The sequence below is a fragment of the Pongo abelii genome, chromosome 23 (assembly GCF_028885655.2).
Source record: "Pongo abelii isolate AG06213 chromosome 23, NHGRI_mPonAbe1-v2.0_pri, whole genome shotgun sequence".
NCBI classification, from domain to species: domain Eukaryota; kingdom Metazoa; phylum Chordata; class Mammalia; order Primates; family Hominidae; genus Pongo; species Pongo abelii.
In genome coordinates this window covers 45,769,760-45,782,854 of record NC_085929.1, presented here as the reverse complement: position 1 = coordinate 45,782,854, position 13,095 = coordinate 45,769,760, and the positions used below count along the sequence as shown (strand labels likewise).

At 55.2% G+C, this 13,095-nt stretch overlaps 1 long non-coding RNA gene across 1 annotated transcript; it reads right to left on the bottom strand.

The window, feature by feature from the left end:
* Positions 1-10,593: 10,593 nt before the first annotated feature.
* Positions 10,594-12,636, bottom strand: LOC129052666 (uncharacterized). Its single transcript, XR_008517768.2, has 4 exons — positions 12,219-12,636; positions 11,812-12,112; positions 11,198-11,431; positions 10,594-10,863 (listed from the first exon to the last, which is right to left on the bottom strand). It is a non-coding gene; the product is annotated as an uncharacterized LOC129052666 (long non-coding RNA).
* Positions 12,637-13,095: the final 459 nt, after the last annotated feature.

Below are 13,095 nucleotides of genomic sequence, written 5' to 3'. Positions count from 1 at the left end.
ACCAGCCTGGCCAACATGGTGAAACCCCGTCTCTACTAAAAATATAAAAATTAGCCGGGCATGGTGGCGCGCGCCTGTTATCCCAGCTACTCAGGAGGCTGAGGCATGAGAATCGCTTGAACCCAAGAGGTGGAGGTTGCAGTGAGCCGAGATCGCGCCATTGCACTCTAGCTTCAGGGACAAGAGTGAGACTCCACCTCAAAAAAAAAAAAAAAAAAAAAAGAAGTGAAAACTCCAAGTCCAAACCCCTGTTGTTCGAGGGTCAGCTGTATTTTTTTTTTTCTTGATCCAGGTTCTTGCTCTGTCACCCAGGCTGGAGTGCAGTGGTGTAATCTCGGCTCACTGCAACCTCTGCCTCCCAGGTTCAAGAGATTCTCCTGCCTTACCCTCCCGAGTAGCTGGGATTACAGGCACAGACCACCACGCCCAGCTAATTTTTGTATTTTTAGTAGAGTTGGTGTTTCACCATGTTGGCCAGGCTGGTCTCGAACTCCTGACCTCAGGTGATCCACCCGCCTTGGCCTCCCAAAGTGCTGAGATGACAGGAGTGAGCCACTGCACCCAGCCTTGAGGGTCAATTGTATTCATATGTCACCGTTACCCACCTTTATTAAGCACCAACAGGCATTCAAGGCTCTTCACTAGGCGGCTGCAGCCTGCCAGCTCATCCCAGGCTGCTGTGCCTCAGCTGTGCGGGACCACCAGAGTTGCCCTTCCTCCTGGCTGTGCCTTGGCGTCCCTGTCTACAGTCCTGGTGTGGTGCGTGGAAAAGAGCTGCCTGGGCTGGCAATTGGCACCTCAAGGGCCAACCCAGCTCGCAGTTATGCTTTGTTTGGTCCTTAGAGTTGCAAAAGAAAATTAAAGGGAACTGACCTTTGCTTTCACGCAGAACTCACATTTCCAGCTTCTTTAGGCAATAGGGTGATCTGGCTGCAACAGGCTGGAGCTGCAAAGCTGCTGCCCTCCCACCATGGCCCCTCCCCAGCCTCTGTCCCAGGGTTACCTCTGCAGGCCTGGCAGCCAGCAGGGTCCAGCACACAGTAGGTGCTCAGTGAAAAACTGGGAGGTAGAAGAGACTGGGAAAGAGGGACGAATGAAGCGCCTACCGGCCGCTCCTATGAAACCCGTTTGGGTGAGCTTGTTTTACACGAGGCCTTGAATTCAGGAGTTGGCAGACTTTGACCTTTTTTTATTTTTTATTTTTGAGACGGAGTCTTATTCTGTTGCCCAGGCTGGAGTGCAGTGATGCAATCCTGGCTCATCACAGCCTCGACCTTCTGGCACAAGTGATCCTCCTGCCCCAGCCTCCCAAGTAGCTGGGACTACAGGCGCATGCCACCACGCCTGGCTAATTTTTTTTTTTTTTAGACGAAGTCTTGCTCTGTTGCCCAGGCTGGAGTGCAGTGGTGCAATCTCAGCTCACTGCAACCTCTGCCTCCTGGGTTCAAGCAATTCTTCTGCCTCAGCTTCTTGAGTAGCTGGGACTACAGGCGTGTGCCACCACGCCCGGCTAATTTTTGTATTTTTAGTAGAGACGGGTTTGACTATATTGGCCAGGCTGGTCTCCAACTCCTGACCTCGTGATTGACCCGACTCAGCTTCCCAAAGTTCTGGGATTACAGGCGTGAGCCACTGTGCCCAGCGCTATGCCTGGCTAATTTTTAAAAAATTATTTTGTAGAGACAGGGCCTCACTATGTCACCCAGGCTGGTTTTGAACTCCTGGGCTCAAGCAATTCTCCAGCCTCGGCCTTCCAAAGTACTGGGATTACAGATGGATGCCACCACACCTGGACACTACACTTTGATCTTTAAAAACCTGATCAATAGCACGAGCCTGGAAACCATCCAAAAGTCCACTGGCCCTGAGACCATCATGCACAGCATTGTCTCCTCGGCCTGGGAGTGTCATGTGGCAGTGCAGGTGGAGCTGGAGTCACAGGCGCCCCTCACGGAGGGACCTCTCAGGGCAGAGCAAAAAGGGCAAGTTACAGAGAATCTCCCATGTTGCAGCGAGATAGCTGTTCCCTTCTTTCGGCATGTGTGAGGGATTTTATAATTCATTAAAAACATGCAAATGGGGCCAGGCGCAGCGGCTCATGCCTGTAATCCCAGCACTTTGGGAGACTGAGGCAGGTGGATCACCTGAGGTCAGGAGTTCGAGACCAGCCTGGCCAACATGGCGAAACCCCGTTTCTACTAAAAATACAAAAATTAACGGGGCCTGGTGGTGGGTGCCTGTAATCCCAGCTACTCGGGAGGCTGAGGCAGGAGAATCGCTTGAACCCGGGAGGTGGAGGTTGCAGTGAGCTGGGATCGCGTCACTGCACTCCAGCCTGGGCGACAGAGCGAGACTCTGTCTCAAAATAATAATAATAATAATAATAATAATAATAATAATAATACAATAAATAAATAAATAATGAATGAATGGCAAACCCAGTCTGCACTGGCTGCGTGGCATAGTGGACAGTGACCGGGCTGGGCACTGGGGTGGCCTCCTGTCCCAGCTCTCCTGAAAACTCATGGTGCAGGCTTGGTGAGGCCTGTCTGGGCCTCAGTTTCCTTGTCTGTGGCATGGGGCTCAGGCTGAGAGAGGGCAGGGTTGCACAATTTCTCAGAGCCCTTTCAGCTGTGAGGCTGGGACTCCAAAGCTCAAAGGAAGTGCAGAGTGAAAAGACTGACAAAGAGAGATGCTGTGGGCTCTAGCAATCAGGGAAGGCTTCCTGAAAGAGGGGGGCTTGAGCTGAGCTGTGAAGGCTGAGCAATGCCCTGCCAGGGCTAACCTGAATAGGAAGGGTGGGCATTCATGATGCCAAGGAATTGATTGATGCAGGAAAAGAAAGGGCTAGCCAAATTAGGGCTTAGCCTCGGAGTGTTCTTGGCTTCTCCCAGGAAAGAATTCAAGGGCAAGCAGATGGTGTTAAACAGCACCCTTACAGTGTACAGTAGCAGCAGAGGTCTCACTCTTCCTGGAGCAGGGGTACCCCATAGACAGTGGGCCCAGACCAGCAGCTCAGAAGCAGGGTTGCCCTCTCATTTATACCTACTTTAATTATATGCAAATGAAGGGGCGGGTTATGCAGAAATTTACAGGACAAGGGGGCAACTTCTGGGTTGTTAGGTCAATGCTATGGAAGAGGTTGGCAATTTCAGGGAGTTGCCATGGCAATGGTAAACTGATATGGCACACTGGTGGGCGTGTCTTAGGGGGAGGTGCTTCCCCCGACCTGTTTTAGCTAGTCCTCAATTTGGTCCAGTGTCTGAGCTGTGCCTCTGGAGTCAAGTCCGACCTCCTACCTCGGAATGAGTTTGTGAGAGAGACTTCAGGCACAGCAGGCAGTGAGTTAGGGAGAGATTTGTGGGTGGGCTGTGGGAGGCCTTCTGCGAGATCCTCCATTGGACCTCATCCCGGGGGGCTCACTTCTCCATCCTGGATGGGTGGGTGGGCGTGGGAAGTGGATCTCATGGTTCGTCGTGCCCCATGAGCCAGGCATTGCACCTGCTCTTGTCACGCATGGTCCATTTGCTCCTCACACCTGAGGAAGGGGGCGGCAGGCACAAAGGTCACCCCCATTTCACAGGAGAAGAAACTGGGCTCCAGAGCCAGTCTCCTCTGGGCTCGTCTACCTGGGGAGGTAGAGGAGAGGAAGCCCCTTGGGGAAGCAGGAGGCCAATGCTCAGAGCTCCTGTGTGGCCGTTCTCCTTGCCCAGAATGCCATTCCCTCTTGTCTGTGGTGGGAACCCCAACTTTCCCTTCCGGGCTTGGCTCCAATGTCACCTCCTCCTGGAAGCCTTCCCTGACCCTCACCTGCATCAGGGTTGCCTGATGTTTGCTCTTTTGCACTCTGTGCTTCTCCCTCCCCACTTTGTGCTCCATGTCCATCTTCCCAGCCAAACGGGGACCTCCTTGGGTCCCGGGTTGTGTCTGTCTTGCTATTCTTGTACCCTGTGCACCTAGCACAGTGCTGAGCACATCGTAAGAGTTCAATGAACATTTGTTGAAAGACCCATTGCCTGAAGGCACGCACGCATAAATTAAGAATGAATGAGGTGACTTGCCCAGGGTCACCCAGATAGTCAGGGCTGTATGGCCCTGGTGGAACAGCAGCGCCCAAGCCCCTCTGGCCTCCTGCCTGGTTTCCCGCTTCTGTCCTTTTTTTTTTTTTTTTTTGAGACGGTGTCTCCCTCTGTTGCCCAGGCTGGAGTGCAGTGGCACAATCTTGGCTCACTGCAACCTCAGTCTCCCGGGTTCAAGTGATTCTCCTGCCTCAGCTTCCGGAGTAGCTGGGATTACAGGCTCCTGCCACCACACTTGGCTAATTTTTTTTGTTGTTGTATTTTTAGTAGAGACGGGGTTTCACCATGTTGGCCAGGCTGGTCTTGAACTACTGACCTCAAATGATCCACCTGCCTCGGCCTTCCAAAGTGCTAGGATTACAGGCGTGAGCCACCGCGCCCAGCCCCACTTCTGTTCTTGATGCTCACATCTATCCTCTACCCGGCAGCCAGAGTCGAACAAACCCCCGTCAGATTGCACCCTGCCTCTGCTGCACACCCTCCATAGCTCTGCTGGATGCAGAGTGAGAGCTCAGGCCACCACAGTGCCCAGGACCCGCTCCTCCCAGGCTTCACGGCCACACAGGTCTCCTCTCTGTTCCTGCAATGCGGCAGGCTGGCCCTCGCCTCGGGCGCCTTTGCACTGGCTCTCCCCGATTCTTGGAATGCTCATCCCTAGAAATTTGCAGAGGCCACTTTCTCAGCTGCAACCTTGCTGCCCCAGGGCTCCTGACCCTGCACCCCACTCTGCCTCCCTCTGTTCCAGGCACTGTCACCTGCCACCGGCAGCAGTATGCACTTCTGTGTCATGGTCACTGCGTGTCTCCGCGACTCCCGCTAGGGCAGGGCCCTTTATTTGGGTCTCTGTTCTCCAGGCTTCCAGAGAAGGGAGGGTGGGGGAGATGTGGTCTGGAGCGCGTGAGAGACCGGGGAGAACTCCAAGGTGGCAGCAACTTCCTCAAAGCAAATTTAGGAAAAGCTGAAGTGAAAAAGGCTCGGGCAGCTGCGTGCTTCCTGCAGCCGGTCCGGGGCCCAGGGCATGTGTCTGGGTCTGTGTGTGACTTGTGTGTCTGTATGTCTGTCTGTGTGAGTGTATGTTGTGGGGTGGGGGGCAGTGGATTCTGGAACCAGGGACCTCTCAGAGCCTCAGGGGGCAGAGCTAGGTGGTCTCTGGCCCAGGGGTTCCAGACATGGGTTCCCCAGAGCCATGGGGCTGGGTGCTTCTGTCCTTTTCCCCTGGGGCAGAGTGACCTAACAGGACAGGATGCGTGTAAACTCTGGAGCAGACTTTTAGGGTTCCATTCCCAGCTGCACCACTTCCTGCGTGACCTTGAGGAAGTGATTTAACCACACTGTGCCTCAGTCTCATCATCTGAAAAATGGAGATGCTAAGGCTCCCGCCACCATGCTTGGCTAATTTTAATTAACAGGCCGCCTCCTGTTGTTGCCAGGATTTGATGAATGAAGGCGTGTGAGCGGCTGAGACCCACAGTCGGCCCTCAGCTCACATTCACCACGGGTGTCAGTCTAAGATCCAGTGTGAGCGAGACCCAGGCCAGCCTCAGGGAGGGGGCGCCAGGCAGAGGGAGAGGCCGCCAGTGCTGTGCAGTGGTGTGAGGGCTGGGGGCAAGCTGGGGAGGTGTCCCACCCCAGGCAGGGAGTCCAGAAGAAGGCGGTCTCACGGGAGGCTGAACAGGCCAGGAAAGAGGAAGAAGAGAAAGTGGCCACAGGGACAGGGCAGTGAGGGCCAAGCCTGCAGGGGGAGAGATGGACAGGTGAGGGCTGCGAGAGACTCGGGGATACCCATGCCCAGTAGGACCAAGGGATGGGGCTCGAGTGCAGCCACATGTTCCACCTCCCCCAAGTGCCAGGCTGCATTGGACTTTGTCCTGGAGCAGCGCAGAGCCACGGGAAGTTTTTGAGCAGGGGCTCGGGGGCCTCAGCTCATGGTTTCCGACCCAGGCTGATGGGGAGGCACCATCACAGCCCAGGCCGGGAAGGTGAGACACTCATACCAAACACTTAGAAAACAGGGCCAGAGGCCGGGCGCGGTGGCTCACGCCTGTAAACCCAGCACTTTGGGAGGCCGAGGCGGATGGATCACCTGAGGTCAGGAGTTCGAGACCAGCCTGGCCAACATGGTGAAACCCCGTCTCTACTAAAAATACAAAAAATTAGCCCAGCATGGTGGCGGGCGCCTGTAATCCCAGCTACTCGGGAGTCTGAGGCAGAAGAATCGCTTGAACCTGGGAGGCGGAGGTTGCAGTGAGCCAAGATTACACCATTGCCCTCCAGCCTGGGCAACAAGAGCGAAACTCCATCTCAAAAAAAAAAAAAAAAAAAAAAAAAGCCAGAGCACCCAACTCGGTGGCTGAAAAAGTCTTAAGGGGCAAAGGGGCCTGAGGAAGGGTGGCCTGTGAAGGTTTCCTGGAGGAGGCCCTGGAAGTGAGCCTCAGTGGAGCCAGTAAGAGACCTCCTCAGCCTGCTGAGTGACTTCAGGCAAACCACTGCTCTCTCTGGTCTCAGTTCCCACCTGCCCTGGCAGGGACTCACCTGGCCCCACCCCTGTGTCTCTCTTGGGCTCTGACATTCCACGATCACAGATGGGGAAGACTGGAATCCGCCAGAGGCAGATTCAGATTCTTGATTTAGACGGAGACTCTGCCTCGGTTTCCCCCCGCACTGTGCTGGGGGTGAGGCAGGGAGGACAATCGCGTTTGATTGTCAAAGACCTTGCAAGCCTCAGGGGCCAGCTGCCAAGGATTGTTTTCCATTCCTGGGAGGGTGGGTCCTTCCTGCCAGGAGAAAATTCCAAACTCCCGCCAGGAAGGAGAGAGCTCCTGCCACCCCCGGTGACCACACACCCGCCGCCCAAACCCTGTGGCATCAACTGCGTTTTTTCTCTTCGGCTCCTCTCTCTTGGCCAAGGTGGAGGGAGCCTCCTTGGGCCTGGAGGAGAGGCCCTCAGCACCTCCAGTTTGCTCAGAGTTGCCCTCTCTCTTCCCCTGTCCCTTCCCACCTTCTCTGTTCCAGGCGCAGGCTCACAAGGTACAGGCCTTGTGAATGGCCCCCAATCAAGGCGCCTTGCTCTGCTCCTGGGTGTCTGTTAGTCTGGGTGGTGTGAAGAACATGGGGCTTCTATCCTCTGGGACAATGGGATTTTTACTTGGGAATTAAGAGCCCTCACTCCTAAAATTATAAGTCCTAGTTTCCATGGTCTGATCTTTGTTTGTAAGATACGCATTCCTGAAATTATTTAGTTCTAAGGATTCTTGGGACTAGAATGGAAAATATCCCAGTAGTTGATGGTCCTGGAATTTTCTGGTTGTAAGAATGTGTCGTTCTAGGATTCTCTAGTTCAAAGGCACTGTGGTTCTGGAAGTCTGGATCCAGCTGTCCAGAGTTCAGATACCACACTGTGGGCCGAGGGCGCCGCAAGAGCTGGTGGGGCCCAGGGAGGAGCTGGGAAGGGGGTGGCGGCCGGGTGGCAGGGTGGCACAGGGCAGGCCAGGTGTGCTGGTGTGGGTGTTGGCGGCAGCTCCAGTGCTGACAGCTGGGGAGGGGCCGCTGTCTGAGCCCATCGCACCTGGCCCTGACCCAGGAAGGGGAGGGGGCAGGGACAGGAACGGGACTCAGAAGAGGCCTGGCTGAGAGCCTCCCGGGAGCTCTGCCCTCCCCTGAGACTCGTGTCCTGTTGCCCACTGAACTCCCAGTGGCTGAGCGTGCTGGGACCACCTTGGGCAAGTGGGGCGTCCAGGCCCTGTAGCCAGGGGCAGGGCCTCCTCCTGGTCTCACTGAGAGCTGGGGTAGCCCAGGACTCCCCACGGCCAGTCTGGGGCTCTTTCCATGGGTCTCCTGTTAATTGGCCCTCAAACGCCCCCGCTTCATCCCTGAATGTTTGGTCTCTGGTCACAGCCAACCCTCTCCCCATGCACTACTGGCCACCTCAGGTCTTTGGCCTGGGAGGAGTCAGGAGCTCAGAGTTTGCTGTCAGGAGGCCTCAGTCTTCCCATCTGAGTGCTGGGAGTGGTGGGCCATTAGGCCGGCCCTCGCACCCTGTCGCCACGCTGACTTTTTCCCTTGTCCTGCCGTAGGCTTCCCGTGCCCTGCCGTAGGCCTCCCGTGTCCTCCTGGCTCCTGCGAGGAGGGGCTCCCTGCCCTTCCCCAGCCCTGCCTGCGGGGCTCCCAGCGGCCTGTGGGAGCTGGAATTCGGAGCAGTCCCTGGCGTGTGTGCACTGCCTCCCGCCTGCCTGCCAGGGCACCTCCTCTGACTCGGGGCCAGGAATTCCTCCCGCCTGTTCCCCACCAGCCCCAAGGGAAGGGGTTGCTGTGGGAAGGACCAGGCACATGCTGGAAGTCTGGACTGAGGGAGAGTTGGGGAGGGAGCCACGGCCTGGGGCTGGCAGAGGAGGCTGGGGTGGGCTGGGGGACAACGGGGGATGGAGTCTGACCATGCCCCCAACCCTTCTTTTCCTTGCATGGGCACAGATGATAACAGGTTTAGAGTCCTGTGCCCTCCTATGGACTCATTCGCTCAAGTATTTACTGAGCATCTACTATATGCCAGGCACTACACTAGGTGCTGGAGAAACATCATGAGTGGGACAGAGAGAAGTCCTGCCCACACCACACGGGGCTTCCAGTCTAGCGTGAGGACAGACACAGTCTGGAAGATTAGCGCAGAAAGGTTTGTGCAAAGACACAAATCCAGTGGGTGCTGGGTCAGCGAGTAGCTGGGAGATGGGGGTGTGGGGGAGATCGGGAGGGTCTCTTGGAGGAGGCGTCTTGGCAGAGGCTTGTGTAGTAAGAGGCCAAGGAGAAGGGGAGAGGCTGGAACTGACCTGGAGGAAGACAGATCAGCCAGGACGCCCTGTAGCTGCAGGATGGGACAGGGCAGGACTTTGAAGCCAGGCGCAGCATCTTTGTTTTATTGTTTTGTGTCATCTATCATTTATTCTTTTTTTTTTTTTTTTTTTTGAGACAGAGCCTCACTCTGTTCCCCAGGCTGGAGTGCAGTGGCGCAATCTCGGCTCACTGCAAGCTCCGCCTCCCAGGTTCACGCCATTCTCCTGCCTCAGCCTCCTGAGTAGCTGGGACTACAGGCACCTGCCACCACGCCCGGCTAATTTTTTGTATTTTTAGTAGAGACGGGGTTTCACAGTGTTAGCCGGGATGGTCTCGATCTCCTGACCTCGTAATCCACCCTCCTCGGCCTCCCAAAGTGCTGGGATTACAGGCGTGAGCCACCGTGCCTGGCCTTGTCATTTATTCTTTAAGTTTAGAAAGGTCTTTCTGGACTGGGTGCAGTGGCTCACACCTGTAATCCTAACACGCTGGGAGGCCAAGGCAGGAGGATCGCTTGAGCCTAGGAGTTCCAGACCAGCCTGGGCAAAATAGTGAGACCCCCGTCTCTACAAACAAATAAAAAATTAGCCAGGGAAGGTGGGATGTGCCTGTAGTCCCAGCTACTCAGGAGGCTGAGGTGGGAGAATAGCTTGAGCTTGGGAGATTGGGGCTGCAGTGAGCTGTGATCATGCCACTGCACTCCAGCATGGGCAACAGAGTGAGACCCTGTGGCTGTTGAGTGGAGAAAGGGCCTTGGGGAGGCAGAGAGGTGAGCCGGGAGCAGCTGCAACAGTCCAGGTGAGAAAGGGTGGAGGACGGGGTAGAAGCGGGGAGATTGTGGAGACAATCCGGAGGGAGAGCTTTGTGGATGGATAGGACAAGGGCAGAGGCATGTTAGTTAGTGGTTTTTGTTTTTTTTTTGTTGTTGTTTGTTTGTTAGTTTGTTTTGAGACAGAGTCTTGCTCTGTAGCCCAGGTTGGAGCGCAGTGGCACGATCTTGGCTCACTGCAACCTCTGCCTCCTGGGTTCAAGTGATTCTCCTGCTTCAGCCTCCCAAGTAGCTGGGATTACAGGCGCCCACCACCTCGCCCGGCTAATTTTTGTATTTTTTGTAGAGATGCGGTTTCGCCATGTTGTCCAGGCTGATCTCGAACGCCTGACCTCAGGTGATCTGCCCGTCTCGGGCTCTCAAAGTGCTAGGATTACAGGTGTGAGCCACTGCAGCCCTTCCGGTTAATGTTTGACAACTGGCTCTCTGGGCAGGGTGGGGGCTGGCTTAGATCCCTAACTTGCCACATTTGCAAATTCTGTAGTGTAAACATACCCACCACGGGTAAGTTCAAGTTAGAAACCCCCCTGCATTGGGGGTTGGGGAGAGGGGCACGTCTCCCAGCACAGATCCACAGATGGAAATAACCTCAAAAACAGATACGTAGGAGAATGTGGTCAAGTAATTGGGGGGTGATGAGTTTTGAATGTTTATTGAAATTGCAAGTTTTTGTTGTTGTTGTTTTGTTTTTTTGAGACAGAGTCTTGCCCTGTCACCCAGGCTGGAGTGCAGTGGTGTGATATCAGCTCACTGTAACCTCTGCCTCCCAGATTCAAGTGATTCTCCTGCCTCAGCCTCCTGAGTTGCTGGGATTACAAGTGTGCACCACCACGCCTGGCTAGTTTTTTTTTTGTTTTTTGTTTTTTGGGTTTTTTTTTGTATTTTTAGTAGAGACGGGGTTTCATCATGTTGGCCAGGCTGATCTCGAACTCCTGACCTCAAGTGATCCACCTGCCTCAGCCTCCCAAAGTGCTGGGATTACAGGCATGAGCCACCACGCCTGGCCCTGAATTGTAAGTTTAAATACTTTGACGTCTAATCATGGCTGTGTTTTTGAAGCCAGTTTGCAAAATTCCTGAAAATGCAGCAGTTGCTGAGGTGCCAGCTCCTGGGCCTGGTGAGGAGATAGGGCTGTGGGTGGAGCATGTTGGGGAGGAAGATGAGTTCTGAGTTGTGCTCCCTCCCCCTCCACCAGCCTGACTCCCTGGAGGCATGGACCATCCTCACAGCCTCAGGGGCCCTTCCTGAACACAGCCCCTGCCTTCTTCCACTTTCCCATCTCTTCCACCACCCCAGCCCAGCAGTGCAGGAGCAGAGTGGCCCTTGGCTGGGCGAGACAGAACTTGGAGGGTAGACAGGACACTGTTGGGAGGGAGGAGGCCTGGGCCCCTCTCCTACGTCCGCCCCTCACTTGCCGTGTAATCCTGGGATAGTCACCACCTGCCTCGGGCCTCAGTTCCCCTACCTGTAAAATGAGGCACTTGGACAGGAGGTGATGGGCCGCCTTCTCCACCCTGATGGCCTCTTGCTCTGGTTTCCAAGGCGTGTGAGGCCCAGCCATCTTCTAGAGGCCATTGGCCGCTGATGGGGGTTGGCCCCGGGCTAGTGACGTATTTCCAACTGCCCACCTGGCCCCTGCCTCAGCTTGCCTGGTCCTCCAGCTGTGTGCCCTGCGCATTCTGGCTTGCTAATGATGTCACTGCTGGGGAGACAGTGACTTCAGATGGGGGTTACCCTGCCCCAGGCTCCTGTGGCTCAGCGCCAGGCCTGCTTCCTCCGGGGAGCCTTCATGGGTTGCTCTCCTATTCTGAACACCTCCCAGCTCACCCAGACCCTCACAATAGGCTATGTCCTGATTTGGGTGTGAGCCCCGCCTCCCCATGCCAACCTGGCGCACCCAGAAGGCAGTGCAGGGGTCTCCAGTGCAGAGCGAGGAGTCCTGGCCCAAACCTACCAGCCGAGTGACTTTGGGCCAGTCATTCTCCCTTGCTAAGCCTCAACTCTGCTTCTGAAATAGGGGTCTGTTTCCAAACCAGTCCTTCAAGCACCTCACAGCGGATAGGGGGCAGAAGGCCTGACCTGTAGCATGTGGTCCTCAATTTTTGCAGCAGCAAGAAACGATTCCATCAGTGGCATGGCCAGCTCAATAGTACTCAAATTCCACGGCTTGAAATGCCGTCGATGAGCTGACGTTTCCTGACTTTCACCTCCAACCCCAGTCCTGGGCCCAGCTGGTCCGCCACACCTCCCAGAACTCTGGATCCCCGCAGCTGTCCCCAGCCCCACTGTCCACCTGCTGCTTAAGGTAAAAGCCCACTGGTCACGCTGGCTACAGGCAGCAGCAGGAGCGGAGCTCATGCCGAGTGCAGAAAGCCCACACCTGCAAAAAAAATCACACGCCGGTCTCATTGACATGGAGGTCCAGACCGGGTGGGCTCCTGGTGACGGGAGAGTGGTTACCCTTGAGGGCAGGGGTGGGTACTGACCAGAGGGAGAGCCAGGGCAGCTTCTGGGGGCCGGAAATATTCTCTGTCTTGATCTTGGAGCTGGTTTTACTGGTATGTTGAGTTAAAATAATCCTATCATCAGTCTTGATTCTTCCCTTATCTACTTCATACAGCAAAACAGATAAAAATCCCAACTCTCATACACCTTCCATTCTAGCGGGGGTGATGGGAGGGCAGACATTAAACATGAAAAGCAAGTAAATAAGTGGGAAATTAGATCATGGGAAGAGCCAGAATAAGGGTGCAGGGTCAGGGGGAGATGGGTGCTGCATGCTGGGGTGGGCGTGGACTTGCTATTTTTATAGGGTGGTCTTGTTTGAACAGGGCCCTGAAGGAAGCGAGGGAGAAGCCCTGAGGCTCTCTGGGGGAAGGGTGTCGGCAGTGGGAGGGAACAGCGGCTGCAAAACCTCTTAGCCGGGAAGTTCAGTAGAGTGACTCTCTACTGATGGGCACAGAAGTGGATTAGAACTGGCCCCGTGTGTGCTAAGGAGAGATGGAAACCAGGAGTGGGGAGTGGGAAGGAAGGGGCGCTTGATATTTTAGACTCAGCGGCACCCTGTTTTTTTTTTTTGTTTTTTTTTTTTTGAGATGGAATCTTGCTCTGTTGCCAGGCTGGAGTGCAGTGGCGCAGTCTCAGCTCACTGCAACCTCCTCCTCCCGGGTTCAAGCGATTCTCCTGCCTTAGCCTCCCAAGTAGCTGGGACTATAGGCGCACGCCACCATGCTGGGCTACTTTTTATGTTTGTAGTAGAGATGGGGTTTCACCATATTGGCCAGGCTGGTCTCGAACTCCTGACCTCGTGATCCCCCGCCTCAGCCTCCCAAAGCGTTGGGATTACATGCGTGAGCCACCGAG